The following is a 20,623-nucleotide window of genomic DNA, read 5'->3' as shown; positions in this document are numbered from 1 at the left end:
CTTCCTCCTCCCGCTCGACTAAGCCTCCGTCATCTCACTCCACGTATTTTCTCTTGTCCCTCCTTCCTCCTCCACCTCCTCCTCCTCTTCTCTCTCTCGAAATTCACTTCCAGCGGCCGGAATAGAAGAATAACACTCCCCTCTCTCAGTTTCTCCGACTCTGATATAAATTCCCGAAGCGCTCTTATCAGGTTTAAGTCGAAAATCAAAATCCTCTCTTACCTTCGGCCTCTTCGCTGACTTGGCTCTGAGCAAACACAGGTCTGAAGAAGAGACGGTGGGCGGCTGAGTGGTAGTGTGGGTGAGTGGCCGGCCGAGTGAGCAGTTGGATGGATGAGCTCGTGGGTGGATGGAAAGCTGAGGTGACTGGAGTGGTGAGTTTAGTAGATGGTTGGTGGTAAGTTGGTGGATGGTTGAGTATGCTAATGAGTGGTTGTTTGAGGTAAAAGGGAGTGTGCTTGTGTGAAAATGGATGAATGAGTGAGTGAGGTGAGGTTACGTGAGGTGAGAGTGAAAATGGATGAGGTGAGGGTGAAAATTAAAGAGGTGAGGATGAAAATGTATGAGGTGAGAGTGTGAGAGTGAAAATGAATGAGATGAGGTGAGGTGAGGGTGAAAATGAATGAGATGAGCGTGAAATTAATAAGGTGAGGATGAAAAAGAATGAAGTGAGGGTAAAAATAAATGAATGACGTGAACTGAGGTGAGGTGAGGTGACAAATCGATTCTTACCACTCTCCAACTTACATAGCCATCTCTTACTCATCCAACCAAGCTTTATTTCAAGTGGGGTGAGTAAACAGATGAGAATGATTGAAGTGAGAGATCGGTTCCCATCACATATCCCTTTCCCCACCTTCCCATTCTCCCCTCCACTCCACCATGCCTCGTATTGCACACAGTCTACGGAAACACTCTCATACACACAGGACAGAGAAAGGCGCGAAAACTATACGTGCTACCTTCGTGTTTTCAGCGTAAAAAAAAAGATACTCGGTAGGAAAAATAAAGTTAATTTTTGGCGTATTCTGGTGTGTAGAATATTTCCTGTCTACTAAATGAATTGGATGCGTGTGTGTCTGTTTGTGATATTATTATTATTATTATTATTATTATTATTATTAGTAGTAGTAGTAGTAGTAGTAGTACAATAAAGACCAAAACAACAAAGAAAAACAACAACAAAGCACCACAAAAGCAACAACAGCACAAAAAAACAACAAAGAAAACCCAACAGTAGAGAGAGAGAGAGAGCGAAAAAAAAAAAAATCACAAAGAATGAAAAAAAAAAAAAACATGCACATCACAATGAAACACTCCATCAAACATCCCATCCACCGACCCACGCCCCGCCACACACACACACACACACACACACACACACACACACACACACACACACACACACACGCACACACAGTATCAAAACACAACAAAAGAATAATAACACAGTGTCTGGTAAATACACAACTCTATATCGGTGTAGTAAAGGTCGCTGTGCAATAACACAAAGTACAGCACAGGTCCTTCGTCAAACAGCGATGCCAATACAGCGAAAGGGCGCGCAAGGGTAATGACGGTAATGGGTGTCAGGGTGGCGGTGAAAAATTGCCAGGAATATCAGGTATCAGCCAATGAGGTTTTGACTAAAATACCGCGGATATGAGAGAGAGAGAGAGAGAGAGAGAGAGAGAGAGAGAGAGAGAGAGAGAGAGAGAGAGAGAGAGAGAGAGAAAGGTATTATATTCACTCTTCATATATTTTTTTTTCATAAACATTCGCTCAGTTCCAGATGGTGTGGTCTTTTTTTTTTCTCTTTCTTTTCTTTTGTTTTTTCGCCCTCAATCTACAAGTTCTCTTCAATCGTGCACCATTTTCACTTCCTTCAGTTTCAGTCCATTAGTACTTCTCTGTATTTTAACATCATTCAATTCCACTTCACCAGTACCTATCAAGTCATTCTCACCTCGTTTTGTTCCTCGTTCTCTGTAATTCTCTGCCTCGCATTTGCTCCTCACATGCTACAACTTCTTTCAAAAATACCTGTTCTATTTTCTACAACTCACCCACAAGTCTTATGCCAAAACAACAATGCCTTAAACTGCAGTCCTTTTCAACTTTGCTCTTTCTACACTTAAGCTTTCTCATGCTAACTTTGAAGAATAACTGTAGATTTCTTAACAGTTATATTTCATTCTTCTTAAACTCATCCAGAAGACTCATGCTAAAATAACTCTCATTCAAACTATATTCCTTTCTGTTTAACTCATGCTAACTCTGAAGAATAACTGTAGATTTCTTAGCAGTTATTCTCTATTTTTCTTAAGCTACAATAAGTCTCATTTAAACTATATAGCTCTCCATTGCTAACTCTGAAGAATAACTGTTTAATTTCTTAGCAGTTATATTCTATTCTTCTTAAATTACTGATCTAGACTTATACTGTTGAAATAATACTCTCATTCAAACTATACTTCTTTCTTTTCAACTTCAGTTCTTTCAAAATTCTCGTACTAAACTAACACGAAGCATTCAATCTCGATATCTACTTTCTTGTTTTCTTGGCCACTTGTGTTTCCTATCACTGTTTTGTCTCACCGTAGTCCACCGTGTCTGTGTCTATTTTCCCAAACGGTGGCTCGTGCTTACGTTCATGCCGGGACAAAAGGACAGACGTTGCTAATCCTGCAAGTCAAGCGGGGGAAAGACACGAGATTCTGGTTCTTTCTCACATAGTTTTTGCTTATCATGTTTTGACTTCTGCTCTTTGTTGTGAGTCTAGTTAATTTTTATTTTTTTGTTTTCTGTTGCTTGTGGCGGTAAAAAATCTAATTCTGTTCTTTATTCTTTTCTTTTTTTTTGTTTTCCTTTTTTTTCTTCTTTTGTCTTTTCACACGTACTTATTTCCTCGTTTCCTTCCTTTCTCCTGTTTTATTTTTTGTTTTTTATTATTTCTCTTTCCTTTTAGTAACAAGTAGCTCATTTTTTTAGTTTTATCCTTTTTTTCATTTCCTTTATTCCACGTAGTTACTTCATTTTCTTCCTTCTTTCCTCGTGTTTCTTTTCTCTTTTATATCTTACTACCTAGCTTCTACTTCTCTCTTTCTTTCTTTCATGTTTTCTTTTTCTTTTTTCAATACAACTTCTTTTTCTCCCTTAATTCTTTTCTCCTTTAGTTATTTTCTTCCTTAATTATTCTCTCTTTATTTCCCATCTTTAATTTCTCCTCCCTTAATTTCCATCTTTATTTTTCTTCTCCCTTAATTTCCATCTTCCTATTTCACATTTTCCTCGCTCACGATCTCCCTCCTTCAACACTTCCTCTTTCTGGTTTCTCATTCCCCCATTCCTGCCATAATTAATCACATTTTATCATTGTTATCCCACGTGAATTCCTCGCCTCCTCTTCTTTCTTTTGGCAGACTTTCCTCCACAGACAACTTTCAATTTCCTCTCTCGTCTTCTTCCCCTCCACTCTTTCAGCTCACGTCTCTCTATCTTTTACTCCTTCATCGACCTATTTTGGAAGACTCTCCCCATTGCCCCCCACACACTCTCTCTCTCTCTCTCTCTCTCTCTCTCTCTCTCTCTCTCTCAGTGTTTTTTTCTATATATATTTTCATACTCCTTCACTTCGTTGATGCAAATATTTTTTTATCATATTCACCTTCCTATTTCACTAATGCACAAATGAACCAGCTTGTATCTTCACTCCTTTACTCTCTTCTTCCTTTCCCTGGTAAATTTTCTACATCTCTCTCTGTTTTTTTTCCTTTTTTATATATATTTTTCAGTCTCCTGTACTTCGTTGATGCAAATTTATCACCCTTTACTTCATATTTACCTTTCTATCTCCCTAATGCACGAGTGGACCAGTTAGTAAGTATCTTCCAGTATCTTCACTCTTGCACGCTTTCCTTCTTTTCCCTGGCCAAACTCTGCACCTCTATTTATCACTGAAATATTCGCTTCCTTCAGGAAAGAGAGAAAAATAAAAACAAAAGAAAATAAAAAAAGAAGGTCCTATCTACTGTTATATATATTCTACATTACTTTATTCACCGTTTAAGATACTTCTCCCTCTTCTTTCTCTCTCCCTCCCTCTCTCTCTTCTCTGCCTTCGTTCCAAATCATCTCGACCTATCGCTCCTTCATTAATCCTCACTATTCGAACAGGCCCCTCGTCCCCGTGTGCTTCCTCCACCACCTCCCACAGGCCGGCCTTCCCCCATTCTTCACGGCCTAAGTGATAGCCATTCATCAGACGCCTCGCCTGTGTCCATCACGCAGGAGATAAAAGCCCCAACTTATGAGCCAAGGAAGGAGAGGGAAAAGAGGACGAGGAGTAGAGGGATAAGGAGTATAAAGAGGAGGAATAATACGAAGGAGGAAGAAGAGGAGGAGGAGGAGGAGGAGGAAGAGGAGGAATTAAGAAAAGGTGAAGCAAAATTAAGAAAATGAGGAGGAGGAGGAGGAGGAGGAGGAGGAGGAGGAGGAGGAGGAGGAGGAGGAGGAGGAGGAGGAGGAGGAGGAGGAATTGAGAAAGGGTGAAGCAAAATGAAGAAAGTGAGTGACAGGAAAGATAAACGAAGACCGAAAGGACAAAATGTAAGAGAGAGAGAGAGAGAGAGAGAGAGAGAGAGAGAGAGAGAGAGAGAGAGAGAGAGAGAGAGAGAGAGAGAGAGATCAAAGAAGGACAACAATCTATACGAAGGAGAATCAAACAACTAACCGTTCTTCTCTCTCCCTTCCTCACAGTCCTTCTCATTGTGTTTCCCTTCCCTTCCCTTCCCTTCCCATCCCTCCCTTGCTACCCTTCTCTCCTCTCAACACTCACACAGAAGAGGGAATAACCCCCTTCAAGAGCACTTCACTCACAACAGCCCAGAACTGTCCAAATAGCAATGAAATAACACACCCACCCACTCCAACTCATAATAACAACAATGATAATAAAAAAATAGGTAGGTATTATCTTTGTACGCACAGATGAAATGGAGCGTCGGTCATTCAATACTCGTGCCTTCCACTGCGATAGTTTTATTCTTTATCAGTCAGGGCAGGAAAGGGGGAGACCAAAATTAGCCTCGATTAAATTCATCTGTAGACCAAAAGGGGGACAAATTACACAAAGGGATCAATCAGTACTGGCTAACGACGTGGAGGAGGAAGGAGGAGGAGGAGGAGGAGGAGGAGGAGGAGGAGGAGGAGGGTGCACGATAAGGACTAGGAAGAGTAGGAGGAGGAGGAGGAGGAGGGGCGCACGAGGAGGACTAGAAGGAAGAGAAGGAGGACGAGGAGAACTAGGAGGAAGAGGAGGAGGACGACGACGACGAGGAAGGGCTCACGATAAGGATTAGGAAGAGAAGGAGGACGAGGGGCGTTTGAGGAGGACTAGGAGGAGGAAGAGGAGGAGGAGGAGGAGAGGGGAGGAGGATTTAAAAGGAGGGTCAGGGAAAGCTCGCACAAGGGCCCTATCGTGACTGACTCTGAGTGAATGATAACAGTGATGGGCGTGTGCTGTGGTGGTGGTAGTGGTGGTAAATGAAATAAAGGCACAAAATACTTCCAGAAATAATCATTAAGAGGTGATTCTAATTATAGTGACTCGGAGACAAAAAAAAAAAAAAAAAAAGATTACAGAAGCGCCCAAAATGTAAAAATACCCTTCCCAAGTAACTCCCACGTAATGTCAGCGAGGTAATACATGGTGGCACTTCTTCACTGCCCTGCGCGCCTTTCCCAGCCACTCGCCACGGAGAGCTCCTGTGAACGGCGCTGATTCCATCCCCGCTACTCCAGGGCATTACAGAGGCCACGCCCACCACGCCTCGCTCCTCGCAATGACGTAATACTCAGTGAACAGAATGGTGGAATGGCTGCTCGCTTCTATCTGATCTGTGTGCGTGTGTGTGGACCGAACTAATATCCACAAAGGTAGTAGTGGCGTTTGTCCAGGTAAAACTGTTCGAATGTAACTGAATAATGTTTTGTCGTGAATAAAATGGATGCTTAGACAAAAGGAAATAATAATAATGGAAAACAATAAAAAAAAGGCTATCTAACTGTTAGTGTTGGCGGTGCTGGTGTTGGTGTTGGTAGCGGTGGTGGTGGTGGTGGTGGTGGTGGTGGTGGTGGTGGTGGTGGCGTTGCTGCTTGAAAAATAAGTGAAATGTACGTAAAAGGAAAAACTGAATTGTAAAGAGAATATCAAACACAGAACATTTAACAAAGAGAACGAGTAAGCTATGAAAGTAGAAAAATATGTAGCGGTGGGGTGGTTGACTGTGTGTGTGTGTGTGAGTGTGTGTGTGTGTGTGTGTGTCAGAGCGTGTGTGAGTGTTTGTCAATGATAGTTAGGGTGACAAAGAAAGATGGCTGCCTCCTTCCTTCCGTGAACCAGCCTGTATATACGCTTAGCGGTGACCTACTTGCTGTAATCTGTTTGAGAAGCTGGAATTTGTCATGTCTTGAGATGGCGTTAATGTCTCCATAATTCACCTCACCTTTACGGGCAAGAGGAGGGACAGAGGGGGGGACGGAAAAGGGAGGGAATACGAAGGTAAAGCGAAGGGAGGTTACCATAAGGTTTGAGAGTAGGGGGGAACTACAAGACAAAGAAGAAAATAAGAAAATAAGAAAATAGCCAAAACCTTACTTTGAAAATTAACTTAAGTGATGGAAAGAAAACGAGAGAAAAAAAGACAGCAGAAAATAGGAGAAAGAGAAGAGAGTTGGAGGCTATGAAGGTAAGGAGATGAAGAGGAAAAAAACATGTGAAAAAAATAGAGAAATAGTAAAATCTTGAACAAACAACAAAAGCGGAAGAAAAGGAGGAAAGGAGACAAAAGAAGGAGAAGCAGGAGGGAGAGGGACGAGAGAGGTAGACAAAATAAATACAAAAATGAAATACGTAAAGGCGAATCGCTCCGTGTTAGGTTTCCAGAGACAGTTCGCTGATATATGGCTTGGAAATAATAGGGAGGGAAAGTACACTGGGAATCCTTAATAACATATTACACAGAGGCAAACGGCAATAGAAGAGAGTGACGAGGGAGCGGCGGAGGGCGGCGAGAAGGGCGTGTGATGGCATGTTACCTACTAATAAAGATGAATGTCGGCCATGTCGGGTGAGGAAATGACAGCTATAATGATATATAATATTATTAACTATAATAACCACTACGCGGTGCCTCGATTATTGCTTTTACTACTACTACTACTATTACTACTACTACTACTACTGCTGCTACTACTACTATTTTGACTATCATTACTACTACTACTACTACTACTGCTGCTGCTGCTACTATCATTACTACTACGTACTACTACTACTACTACTACTACTACTACTACTACTACTATCATTATTACTACTATTACTGCATTTACAACAACAACTACTACAACAACGATAACTAGACCTACTATTATTACTACTACTACTATTACTACCACCATCACTACTATCACTACTACTACGACAACTACTATCAACTACTATATCTTTTGTCCCTTTACTTTGGCTGCCCCTTTGACCAGCAAGGGGACTGGCAATTAAATGGGCCTCTTTTTAATTCAGTTTCCCTTCTAATATAAAAAAAAAAAAAATTGTTTCCACAGGTGTTTCTCATAGACGCTTCACTAATAAGTATTAAAGAGCCTTCGAGTTCCAACAGCGCCCTTTCTGAAGCCTGGCACACAATATATTAGCTCGCCTCTTGGCCACGGAGGAATTAAACAGAAAAAAGTGAACCGTTAATAATAATAAGTAGAGGAAGGGAGGGAAAGAAGGGAAGGGGACCACATATATACACGTGTGCATAATGAAGGTGATGGAATTAATGTTCGTGTGACAGGATGAGAGAGAGAGAGAGAGAGAGAGAGAGAGAGAGAGAGAGAGAGAGAGAGAGAGAGAGAGAGAGAGAGAGAGAGAGAGAGAGAGAGAGAGAGAGAGAGAGAGAGAGAGAGAGAGAGAGAGAGAGAGAGAGAGAGAGAGAGAGAGAGAGAGAGAGAGTGTGTGTGTGTGTGTGTGTGTGTGTGTGTGTGTGTGTGTGTGTGTGTATCCCTCCCCTCCCTTCCCTTCCCTCCCTCCCCAGCCCACACACTACCAACGAAGGTGTATTCCATTAGCAATAGCCTGCTAATTAAACCACCCTAAGCTTTATTTTTCTCTCCCAAGGGCAATCAAGGACGAGGGTGATGATCCACGGACTTAAAGCACCAAGACTCCGCTATAATGTTCTGTATTACCAATATTGCCTACTGTTTTAACCCTCTTCAGTACTGGGACACAGTTTTTACCATGAGATTTATGTATGATTAGGCCATTTTCTTAATATTAGAAAGGGTCTATGGAGGTCAGAAGCCATCTTCGTGTCACTTCATCTATTTCCTTATTTGTATTGATCTATGTGTCTACTATCTATAAATTTACTTGTATATCTATCTATCTATGAATCTATCTATCTGTTTTTCTATCCATCTATCTACCTATCTGTTAATCTATGTACCGATCCATCTCATTACCTATTTACCTGTCTTTCATTCCACTCACTCACACACTCTGCCACGTACCTATCAATCACCAGCTCACCTGTCTGCTGCTACACCTGAATAACACCTTCGCAAGCAGTCAACAAGAAGGTCAGGATAGATAATTCATGATCAGTATTTATTCACCACTTGCTGTATTGTTAACCTTATTTAAGCCTCCGACTGCATGAGGAAGCTTTATATTGATCTATTTATGTTTTATTCCTGAATCTGTGACGTTTTTTTGCTGACCTGTTACTAAAAATGCGGGTAGAAGTAAAGTTAGGTTGACTGTGGCCTAGGTTTCAAGTCAGGGCAGTGTTTGATTATTACTATAGGGGTTTAGAATTCAGTGGTGTTTCGTGTTATGTTCTCTTTCTGCCTCATTACTTGTTTAAATCGTCTCTCTCTCTCTTTCTCTCTCTCTGTTAATGTTGCTCTGTTCTTAACGCTACACACTACACACACACACACACACACACACACACACACACACACACACACATTGTCACTCCCCTAATGTACCTACTTGTCCCTGTATTTACTTATTTTCATCTCTCGCTTCTCTCCCTTCACTCTTTCCATGTTTTTGCCATATTCCCCTGTGTTGTGTTCGTTGTCTTTTGTTCCTTCCTTTATGTACTCTTTCCTCTTCCTCTTTACTCTTCTTGCTTCTCTCTCTAATCTCCTCGACAAATCTAAAGTTATTAAAGTCGCGTTATAATGATTCCTGCAGACTATTTTCCTGGTTTTCGTTCCGTATCTTGAAAATTATTGTTAAAAGTGATTCTCTTGTCTCATCTTTACTCATACGTGTAACTGTACCTACAGATGGTACAGTGGAAACGTGGAATTGTACCTACAGATGGTACAGTGGAAGCGTGGAACTTTACCTACAGACTTTTGATGGTATAGTAAAGATACAACACAGTGTTTCTGAATATGAGCCTCCATTCCTGCCTTACATCCCTACACGTTTTGTTATCTATCCCTTTTCCTCCTCCTGGCAGCATCACAGCACTTCACAGCACTTATGACCCCCCAGCACTTCACAGCACTTATACAGCATCACAGCACTTCACAGCACTTATAACCCCCCAGCATCACATCACTTTACAACACTTATACAGCATCACAGCACTTTACAGCACTTATACCCTCCTGTTTCCTCCACACTGCAATGCCCCTCCCTTCCCTCCCTCTTTCCCCTTCATCCCTCCTTTGCTCTGATCCCAGACGGCGGAACACAGGACACGTAATGCATATTAATGAGCTCCGGTGGGCGTCGCGTGGCAAGCTGAAATTATTCACGCAAAATCCATCAATAATTCTCGGGTAAAGAGGAGGAGCACGTCTGTCAGAGAGGCAGGTTTGTGAGGCTGTCAAAAGGTGTTCCCTCAAGGCCTCTCACCTACTGCCATTACTGAGGCTGTAATTTCTCCTAGACGTGTGCTGTGCTGTGTTGTGCTGCCTTGCCTTGCTCTTCTCAGTCTCTCTCTCTCTCTCTCTCTCTGTGTGTGTGTGTGTGTGTGTGTAATTCACCTCGGTCGCCTTCTGGTCACCCAGCCAGTCTTCCCCATTACGGAGCGAGCTCAGAGCTCATAACCCGATCTTCGGGTAGGACTGAGACCACAACACACTCCACACACCGGGAAAGCGAGGCCACAACCCCTCGAGTTACATCCCTTACCTATATAATGCTAGGTGAACAGGGGCCACACATTAAGAGGCTTGCCCATTTGCCTCGCCGCGCCGGGACTCGAACCCGGGCCTCTCGATTGTGAGTCGAGCGTGCTAAGTACTACACTACGCGGTGTGTGAATAATGGAATGCCAACAACATCTGGTGTTCCCAGCCGGTCACCCATTCAAGTACTAACCGGACCCAACGTTGCTTAACTTCGCTGATCGGACGAGAAGCGGTGTGTTCAACGTGGTGTGTGTGTGTGTGTGTGTGTGTGTGTGTGTGTGTGTGTGTGTGTGTGTGTGTGTGTGTGTGTGTGTGTGTGTGTTTCGTCTGTTTGCATATTCTTATATAAACAGCAGACAGTTCTTGGATACTCTCTCTCTCTCTCTCTCAACTACCCATACCTCCACCCAGCAACACACACACACACACACACACACACACATAATTACCTTCCTAGACGGACTAACATTTTACTACTTAATGTCTCTCAATGGCGAGGCTAAGTAGAGACAATTACCTGGAAAAGTTTGATGGAGCGTCGTGTTTGGCAGATTAATACCTTCTTTTTTTTACCTTTATCTTCTGTTTACGATCAGCTGTGACGCACTTCTCTGGCGGAATAATGACACGGAATTGCTATATGCTCTGTTCTCCTGCTTTTTTTCTTTTTTTTTTCCTCATTTGTGTGTGTGTGTGTGTGTGTGTGTGTGTGTGTGTGTGTGTGTGTGTGTGTGTGTTTTGTTATTCTTGGAAGGCATCGAGGTGTTTTCCTATTCCTAGCACTACTCTCTCTCTCTCTCTCTCTCTCTCTCTCTCTCTTCCAACAGCTCATAAAAAAAAGAGCGAAATAAATAGAAAACGTAAACAGGTAAAAAAAAAAAAAAAAAGGAAACTAAAAGTGGAAATGAGGAATAAAATAGAAAGTTTCCCGGAAAGTACACTAATCAACGCTCAAAAAGAAGAGAGAAAGAGAGAGAGAGAGAGAGAGAAAAAACATAAAACAACTTAAACTGAAGACGACATTCAAAGAAAACGGAGAGAAGCATCGTAATCAGAGAAAACGAGACTGAAACGTCGCTGGAGTATACAAGGCACTCCCTCCCCACTCTGTCTGCCAACCCAGCCCCGCCCAGCCCAGCCCCGCGCCGCCCCGCCCCACCCCGCCCTCTGGTGCCTTGACACGATAACACGACAAAGTACTGACGAGTAAATTAGATAACTCGCATCTCGAACTGCTGGAATTTGCTTAGGGGGCGAGGGTGGTGCCAGGCTGTGTTGAAATGGGTGGTGGGAAGGCGCCAGAATACTCCTACACACACATACACACATACACACATACCCACGCACTTACACATGTATACAAGCTGTTGTCATACGAGGTTTATTCTATTTCTGGGTTTGCTTAGTGGGATGTTCATGTATACGGTTAATTTTTTTTTTTATGTAAGAGGGAGAACTACCAAGGGCAAAAATGAATATTAGTGGAAAAAAAAAGGGCTCACTTGAATTGTAGTTTCCATAAAAGAATAATAAAAAAAGAATAGTCAAAACTTGTGTGTATAGGGATTAAAAAGTTAATGGGAACTGATTTTTACCTTTTTTATTTTACTCTCTTCTCTCTATTCTTTCTTTCTTCTCTATTGTACACGTTGTAATTTCAATATTTTTTTTCCTTTTCTCTGCCATTTCTCTTTCCTTTCCTTTATTTATTAGTATTCGTCCTCCACTTTTCTCATCCTTAAAGTTTCATATCCATTTCATATCTATCCTCGTTCTTTTTCTCTTTTTTCCTTCATTTATCAGTATTTCTCCATCACATTTTCTCCCTCAAAGTTAAGGAATCATGTCTTTCTTTCTTGCTTTCCTTCTTTTATATATATTTTCCTTTCATTTTTCTTTGGTGTAGTTTTATAACCATCTCTGTCCTCGTCTCGTTCCTTTTAAGCGTTTTTCCTTCACATTTCTCCTCAGTCCAGTAATAATCTCTGTCTTTCTTCCTTTTCTTGCTTTCGTAAACAATACTCCTTTATTTCTTTCTAATTCTAAAAGTTCACATTCTTCTCCTCGTTCCATTTACTGATCCGGTTCTGTTGCTCTTATTCTATTTCAAAAGGGAGATTTTTCAGCTTTTTTACTTTTCGACATCGCTTCTGTCCTGAACCTTTCGACGGGAGCTTAGGTCAGGGGTGACATTGCTTTCCCCAGAGATGCACCCACGCCTTACCTCACCTGACCCTCCTCCTTGAATTCCGACCCCCGTGCTCTCAGTCTCAGGATGTTGAGTTTCCAAACCAAACAAAACCTTGCCTAGATAAAAGGGTAAAATAATCAAGAATCCACGATCCAGAATACAAGACGAGAGGTGAGCGGCGCCTTTCATTATTTCACAGGCCATCAAGAAGACACGGGACGAAATAAGAGAGGGAAAAAAGAAGGAGGGCACTGCAAGCTTCTTTCTTCGCTGCGTGCAATACAGACAGGGATATTGACGAGTGTGACTTTGTGCGCTTAGATAAGAAAAGAGAAAAAAAATCAAGGGAGAGACGAAATTGCAGGAGGAAAAATTATATTGAGCTGTAATAGAGATAGGAGTGGAGATAGAAACAAAGAAAGAGATGCAGTAGAAATTGTAGTAGTAATAGTAGTAGTAGTAGTAGTAGTAGTAGTAGTAGTAGTAGTAGTAGTAGTAGTAGTAGTAGCAGTAGTAACAGTAGCTATAAGAAAAAAATAATAGCAGCAACATCAAAAGCAACAGAGAGAGAGAGAGAGAGAGAGAGAGAGAGAGAGAGAGAGAGAGAGAGAGAGAGAGAGTCGATGTGCTGGTTCCTTGTACTTATGATTACCTGTTGGCCAGAGAGGAAGGGAGGAAGAAGAAGGGTGAGAGAAGATGCAAAGAGGAGAGAAGAAGGGAAGAGAGGAACGCGGGAATAATAGAAGATAGGATAAGAGAAGTGAAGTGCAAGAACGGGCGAGGGGAAAGAAGATGAGAGTTACACGAAAGGAAACACACACACACACACACACACACACACACACACACACACAGAGAACGGGGTGAGAGTTCAAACAAGGAAGAAAAAGAGTGCAAGAGGGAATACAAATGACAAATATAATGAAAGAGGGAAAAAACAGAAAAGAATACATGAAACTACATATAGAAAAAAAAAGCATACAGCGAACTGCGATTGTATTTGTAAACGTAACATAATAAAGATAAACAGAAGAAGAAGAAGAAAAGAAGAGGAGGAGGAATACAGTAAAGCAAACCCTCTGAGGAAACACACTAGACAAATAAGGTTGAAGGACACGTATACACATTTACATTGAGAACTGAATGGAAGGTAAAAAAAAGAGAGAGAAAAAAGTGCATTTCTCCTACTAAAGAGCTACTCCTGCAGTCCTCACCCTACCTACTACTTCTAAATTTTTCTCCTCTCACCCTATAATCATGCAACCTTCTCCCCTCTCTCTCTCTCTCTCTCTCTCTCCCCTCACCACACCACACCTCTTCCTTTCCTCTCACCCCTCTCCTTTCCCTTCTTGCACTCTCCCTCACACACCACGAGCCACTCTCACAACGCCCTCCCTCTCACTGCCGCACATACTTTGTAATTAACTGTTCGTGTGTGTGTGTGTGTGTGTGTGTGTGTGTGTGTGTGTGTGTGTGTGTGTGTGTGTGTGTGTGTGTGTGTGTGTGTTCTAATAGCCCTTTGTGTTAGGTAATCCCCACCTCCACCTATCTCTATCCCTCCTCTCCTCTCTCTCTCTCTCTCTCTCTCTCTCTCTCTCTCTCTCTCTCTCTCATCATCATCCTTTGCTTCTTCGTTTTCTATGACATTGTTAAGCATATAAATGTAATAATTGAACTGTTTTTTGTTAGATTTAAATGTGGGTGCAGTGAGAGAGAGAGAGAGAGAGAGAGAGAGAGAGAGAGAGAGAGAGAGAGAGAGAGAGAGAGAGAGGTGAGAAAGACTTAAGGTATGACCCAGATAATCTAAACTAACTTCCAACAAAAAATGAAAATATGATACTAAAAGGGGAAGGAAAGGAAGAAAATATAATACAAGGAAAGAGATGAGAGGAGAGAGGGCGGGAGAATAGAAAGAGAGGGAAGTAGAGGGGAGGGAAGAGGGCCAGCAGGGGAATATAAAGGTGATGGAAGAGAGGAGAGGGAAGGAGGAAAGCGAATATAACAATGATGGAAGAGGGAAGAGAGAAGTGTTACGATAGAAGAATGTAAAATGGTGAACGAGAGGGAGAGAGAGAGAGAGAGAGAGAGAGAGAGAGAGAGAGAGAGAGAGAGAGAGAGAGAGAGAGAGAGAGAGAGAGAGATGCTATTTCACTAACACACCACGCCGTTCTCACACCCGTGTTTCTTCCTAATACCAACTTCAGGCCAACTTTCTCACATCCAGCCTGTGATTGTTTACTAAGTTCCTGGAGATGCTGGTGGGGGGATAAAGGAGGCTGTGGTGGCGGTGGTGGTGGTGGTGGTGGTGGTGGGAGGTTGTATTGACGGTAGTGGCAATGCTGGTGGTTCTTAAATGCTTATATATTTATTCTTAACACATAGGTGGTGTATTTTCGTTCTACTGCATTTCAAGTTTTTTGTTCAGTTTTCGATAATCCTTTTGGCCTTTTCCTTAGCCCATTTAGTACTGGGACACTCTTTATCACGAATTTCGGGTGTGATTAGACGATTTTATTTACATTAGGAAGGGTTTATGGATGTCAGAAGATGTATGGCCAGAGTCTTCACTATTTTAACCCCTCACAAGTTTCTGAAGCTGTATAAAATCGACAAAATAGTCACCAGAATGAATATATAAACGCGTCCTAGTAATGAAGAGTTTAAGGAGTGTCCGAGGAAGCGACGATGTAACCAACAGACAACACACTAATAGGTTTGTGTAAATATTTGAGTATATGTGAGGAAATGTACAGGACATATTCAGACACGTGGCCTCAGGATTGGTGTGCGTTGCATGGAACGGTGGCTGGAGGCTGAAGGCTGGTCTAGGTAGCGCCAGGCTGTGGTGAGTGTTGGGTGGCGTGTGTGTGGCAGCATTACACGTAGCACATAACATACAAAGCTGACAGACAGGTAAATGAAATTGGGGCGACAAGCGGAGGTCTGTATCTCGAGACGTCTCAACAATGAGTTTTGAGGATGTCAAAGAATAAAGAGGAAAAAAAGTTCAATGTCCTAGTTTCATCAACTTTTCTGCCAACTTTATGTTATACTTGTGTGTGTGTGTGTGTGTGTGTGTGTGTGTGTGTGTGTGTGTGCCACCACGTGTGCCTCCCCCTACGAAGCCGCCGCCGCCGCCACCCGCCCGCCAGATGATGCAGCCTTCCGATCGCCTTCTTCGTCTTCTTTTGTCGGGAACGGATGTTTTCCCATCTCCTGCCGCGCCCATCTGATGCCACGCTTGCTGCTGGTACGTCTTCGCCTTTTTCCCACCTCCTGATACCTCTCTTCTTGCTGCCATTCTTTCTCGAACTTCATCTTATTGTCAGCCTTCTTTCCTGCTCCATTCTCTCTCTTGGTAATGCAATTCTTTCTTGCCTTCATACTATTCTAATGCATTTTCATTAGCTTGGCTTTCGACTCAGGTTTCCAGGAGCAGCCAGGGGTGTATTCTAAGAAACATGAGAGTTCACTTTTCTGTTCAATTTTCTTTATAATCCTGCTGTTGTTCTCGTGGCTGCTGTCAGAAGGGGAGGGGAAACTTCATCAGTTCCCGCCTGTCGCTGCCCTCTGCCGTCCCCACTCCCGGCAAATCGTTCTTTATATAGTCGATGTGGAAGTTATTGTTTCTTGGGAGTTTGCTTACTGGCTCAATATACCAGTCCTGCTTTTCTTCTCTTTCTTAAAGCGTACCGGCCTGCACAGTGTGGGCAGTATAGCAGGAGCTTCATGTGATACTGAGAGTGGCGTTCCCCTTCCGCCCTCATCGTTTTCAAGGGATAAGCACAAACACAGCGAGGCGAAATGAGAGAGGTCACTATCACATGCAAAAAAATAGCTTCAGTATTGATCGGTGGAAACAAGGCGGGTAGAGTATGTTGCATATATGGAACATGCATCGCTACAACCAGGATAACTTAGAATACACATGTGCAAAAGTAAGAAAAAAAGCTTTCATATATAAACAAATATCATTCCCCGAAAAAAAAAGCCGTGTCGTGAGCTGAGTAATTTCCTCGAGCCGAGAGCGAGCGAGAGGGAGATCAAAGTCTGGCGGCATAAATATACAAAGGATTGTTAATTCACGAGAGTGCAGGATCAACCTCTGACACCAGAAAGAAAGAAAGGAAAAACGTGTGTGTGTGTGTGTGTGTGTGTGTGTGTGTGTGTGTGTGTGTGTGTGTGTGTGTGTGTGTGTGTGTGTGTGTGTGTGTGTGTGTGTGTGTGTGTGTGTGTGAGAGAGAGAGAGAGTGAGAGAGAGAGAGAGAGAGAGAGAGAGAGAGAGACAGACACAGACAGACAGACAGACATACAGACACACATACAAACACACGAATAAATAGAGAGCTACACAAAAGTTACTACTACAATTACCTTTCTTTCACCACCACCACCACCACGACCCCTAAAAAACAATAATAACAGCACTACACCTTCTCTTCTCCCAGGCCCCCCTCAAAGTCCACCTATATAAGTTAGAGGCCAGAGCAGCAACACGTCTCCCTCGACCATTGCTGTCAAGTGAAATAGTAAAGATGATTTGTTGCACTGCCGCGAGTTGCCTTTTAACTTAGTTCCTAAAGTTTCCCCCGAGAGACTCAAGCGTCGGTGGCAACTGTAAAAGCTGAAATGACGAGGACTTACTTGGCAAATCCTTTATAGACGAGATGGCGGGGACGAGCGACGAGGAGGCACACACACACACACACACACACACACACACACACACACACACACACATAGACACACATACACATACGGACACACACACACGCTCTCTCTCTCTCTCTCTCTCTCTCTTACTTCCTCCTTTCTCTTCCTTATATTTTTCTTTCATCTGCTGTCTCTATTTTTTTCAGTCTTTCCCTTCACATCTCCTCCTTCCTTCCATCTTCTTCCTTCATCTCTCTCTCTCTCTCTCTCTCTCTCTCTCTCTCTCTCTCTCTCTCTTTTTCTTCATTTCCATTGCATCGTTCTATTTATATTTTTCTTGACTTGTTTTCTTTTCTCACTTCTTTCTCTCTCTTTCTTTTCTTTCATTCTTCTTTCATGTCTCTTTCTTCCAAACAACATGAGTTTGGATTCTTTCACCTGTCATCTTTTCTCTTCTGCTTCTTCTTCTTCTTCTTCTTCTTCTTCTTCCTATGCTTCCTTTCACTCTTTCTTTCCCCAGTTCTTTTTTGTCCAATCTCGATCTTTTTATTTCTTCTCTCTCTCTCTCTCTCTCTCTCTCTCTCTCTCTCTCTCTCTCTCTCTCTCTCTCTCTCTCTCTCTCTCTCTCTCTCTCTATTCTCTTCCTTTCTCTCTTATGTTTCCCTTAGCACCGTCTTTATCCAAGTTCTTGTATTTTTCTCTTCTTTTTCTTGTTGTTGTTGTTGTTGTTGTTGTTGTTGTTGTTGTTCTTCTTCTTGTTCTTGTTCTTCTTCTTCGTTACGTGAATTACTCTTTATTATCTTCTATTTTCCGTCTAAGATATTTTTTTTCCATTAATTCTTTTTCCTCCTTTTTTCTTTTCTTTCTTTTCCGAAATTCTTCCCGTATCGTCTCGTGTTCCGTCGCTGCTATTAGCGAAAAGAAAACGAGAAAAGTGAAATGAAAGTGAAACAAAGTGACAAGAGGAACGAGAAGAGATGATGAATAATATATACAAACCGTGTGTGTGTGTGTGTGTGTGTGTGTGTGTGTGTGTGTGTGTGTGTGTTTGCACTTCGCGCGGGCTTATTTGCATACATGTGTTTGAAGATGTGTGTGCGTGCTCAGACAACTACATACATATAAAAAAAAAAAGAAAAAAAACACGAAAACAAAATGAATAAAACCACTTTGTTGATACGAGATAAAAATAAAAACACAATAAATGAAGATGAAAAAAAAAAAAAAAATCAGGAGGGGAAAAAAGAAAAGAAATTGGATAAAAATAAGAAAATGAAAGCAAACAGCAGCAAGGAAAACATAACCTCTAAAAAATGAGAGTCTGGAGATATAAAGGAAAGAGAAAGCATGGAATATAAAACAATTTGAGGTGAAGGAGGCAGAATGAAAAGAATATTTCGTCGCCCACCGCCACACGAAAAAGAGGAAGAAAAGGAGGAGGAGAGGAGGAGGAGGAGGAGGAGGAGGAGGAGGAAGCCATGATGATAAGAAAGAAGAAGAGAAGGAGGGAAGGAAGAAGAGGTCACAGTAGGGAACGAGAATACGAGAAGACGAATGAGGACACGAAAGCGAGAAACACGAAACACAAGAAAAAGAAGACGAAGAAATAAAAAAAGAAGAAGACAAGAAAGAGGAAAGGAGGAAAAGGTCACAGTGGGAACAAGAATAAGAGAAAACGAATGAGGACACGAAAGCAAGAAACACGAAACACGAGAAGAAGAATAAGACTACTAAGAAGAAGACAAAGACAAGAAAGAGGAGAGTAGGAAGAAGAACAAATAGACTCTTAAGAGGAGCGAGGAGAGAGATGACACCTCGTATTATGTTTGGCGAGGACAATGATGCCTTCCTTTCACCCTTAATTCAGACGCTGGCAGGAGAGAGAGGGGAGGCTGGGAGAGGTGAGAGGGAGGGAGTGGCGGAGGGTCGTAGGGCCGCACAATAGTCTCTCTGGGAAGGCCGCCTCGTCGTGCCAGATGCTCCTATGATGGGAAGCAGGGAGATGAGGAAAGGAGGATGGGAAGCAAGAGATAGGAGAGGAGAGAAGGTTTTGTTGCACGAGAGGAAAGGAGGAATGAAGTAAGGGAAGAGAGAAGGAAGGGAAGTTACAGTTGCTCATGGTGGAATGATTGTGGTGGTGTGAAGATTAAAAAGAGAAAAAAAATTACAAAAAGATATTAAAAAACCTATTTTAATATCCGAAATTTACCCAGAGAGAGAGAGAGAGAGAGAGAGAGAGAGAGAGAGAGAGAGAGAGAGAGAGAGAGAGAGAGAGAGGGACGGCACTTCACGATACAGGTTAATAACACTGCACATAATGTCTCTATGGATAATGCCCTTAAGTGGAAACAAGTCCTTGAAGACTGGAGGAGGAGGAGGAGAGGAAGGAGGAGGAGGAGGAGGAGGAGGAGGAGGAGGAGGAGAAGGAGAAGGAGAAAGAGAAAGAGAAGGAGAGGGAAATGGAAAAGGAGAAGAAGTATAAAGAGAAGAAGAAGAAGAAGAAGAAGAAGAAGAGGAGAAGGAGGAGGGGAAGCAGGAGATAAAAATAGGATGAGAACAACGAATAAAAGATGAAAAAACAAGGAATGAGAAACAAGAGAAGAAAAAAGAAAAAAAAAGAAGACACAAAAAGAAAGGAGGAGTAGGAAGAAGAGGAAGAGAAAACCACTTTGATCAAAAAGTAGGCCACCTTGCCATTTTACTCGTGCATCAAATTAGACTTTCTGAGGCTTTCTTTTACATCTGGGAACAATTCTACAGACTTGAAGGTGGCGAGCGGTCGAGCAGGAGAGCAGGAGAGGGAAGGCAGGCAAGCAGGTAGGCAAGCAAACAGACAGGAAGGCAAGAGAAGGAGAGAAGGCAGACAAACAGGAAGCAAACAAGCAAGCAGGTAGGTAGGAAAGGAGGAGCAGGAGAGAGAAGGCAGCAAGCAGGTAGGCAAAAAGCAGGCAGGAAAGCAGGAGAAGGAGAGCAGTAGAGTAGGAGAGAGAAGAGAGGCAAGCAGACAGGCAGGTAGGTAAGCAGGAAGACAGAGAGGCAAGCAAGTGGGCAGGGAAAAGATTGGAAAGTGGCCTGCGAGTTCTTTGAGGTGAGAATTCCTGATATAAATGACCACTGTTGATTGTTTTGGTGCGTGATGACAGGGCGGGATGACTCCAGCTGATGTTCGTGCTTGGTAACGGCCAGAGGGCAAGGGAAGGGCAAATACCACTATGTAACGTAACGCAGGCTAAAAAAAAGTAAAGGACAAGGCGGGGTTAAGGTGGGAAGGATGTTTTCAGACCTCAAGACACGAGCGAGATGAAAGAAAAATAGAACTAAATTAAGAAACGTGAGGAAAAGTATGTACTAAGCGTGGGCGAACAGTAATGGGAAGGACGGGCGTACAAAAACACTTCAGAACAAAGCCAAAAGAAAAATACGAGTGATGAGAAAGTGCAACAAGAAAATTGGAATCTTTCTGAGGGGAAATCTTTATGAAGAGAAAACGAGTGAGGGGAGGGTGGCGGGAAGAGGAGGAGGAGGAGCATAGGGGGGAATTGGCGAGGAGAA

At 42.6% G+C, this 20,623-nt stretch overlaps 1 protein-coding gene and 1 pseudogene across 1 annotated transcript in view; both read right to left on the bottom strand.

The window, feature by feature from the left end:
* LOC123515733 (calcium-activated chloride channel regulator 2-like) overlaps positions 1–20,623 on the bottom strand; it is a 62,633-nt gene that overhangs the window by 35,782 nt on the left and 6,228 nt on the right. The gene's annotated exons all lie outside the window — the stretch shown is intronic.
* On the bottom strand, positions 10,369–10,487 carry LOC123515772 (annotated as a pseudogene).

This window comes from Portunus trituberculatus, chromosome 39 (genome assembly GCF_017591435.1).
Source record: "Portunus trituberculatus isolate SZX2019 chromosome 39, ASM1759143v1, whole genome shotgun sequence".
Taxonomy (NCBI): Eukaryota; Metazoa; Arthropoda; class Malacostraca; order Decapoda; family Portunidae; genus Portunus; species Portunus trituberculatus.
The sequence above is the reverse complement of the archived record's forward strand: the minus strand, read 5'-3'. Positions and strand labels throughout refer to the sequence as shown.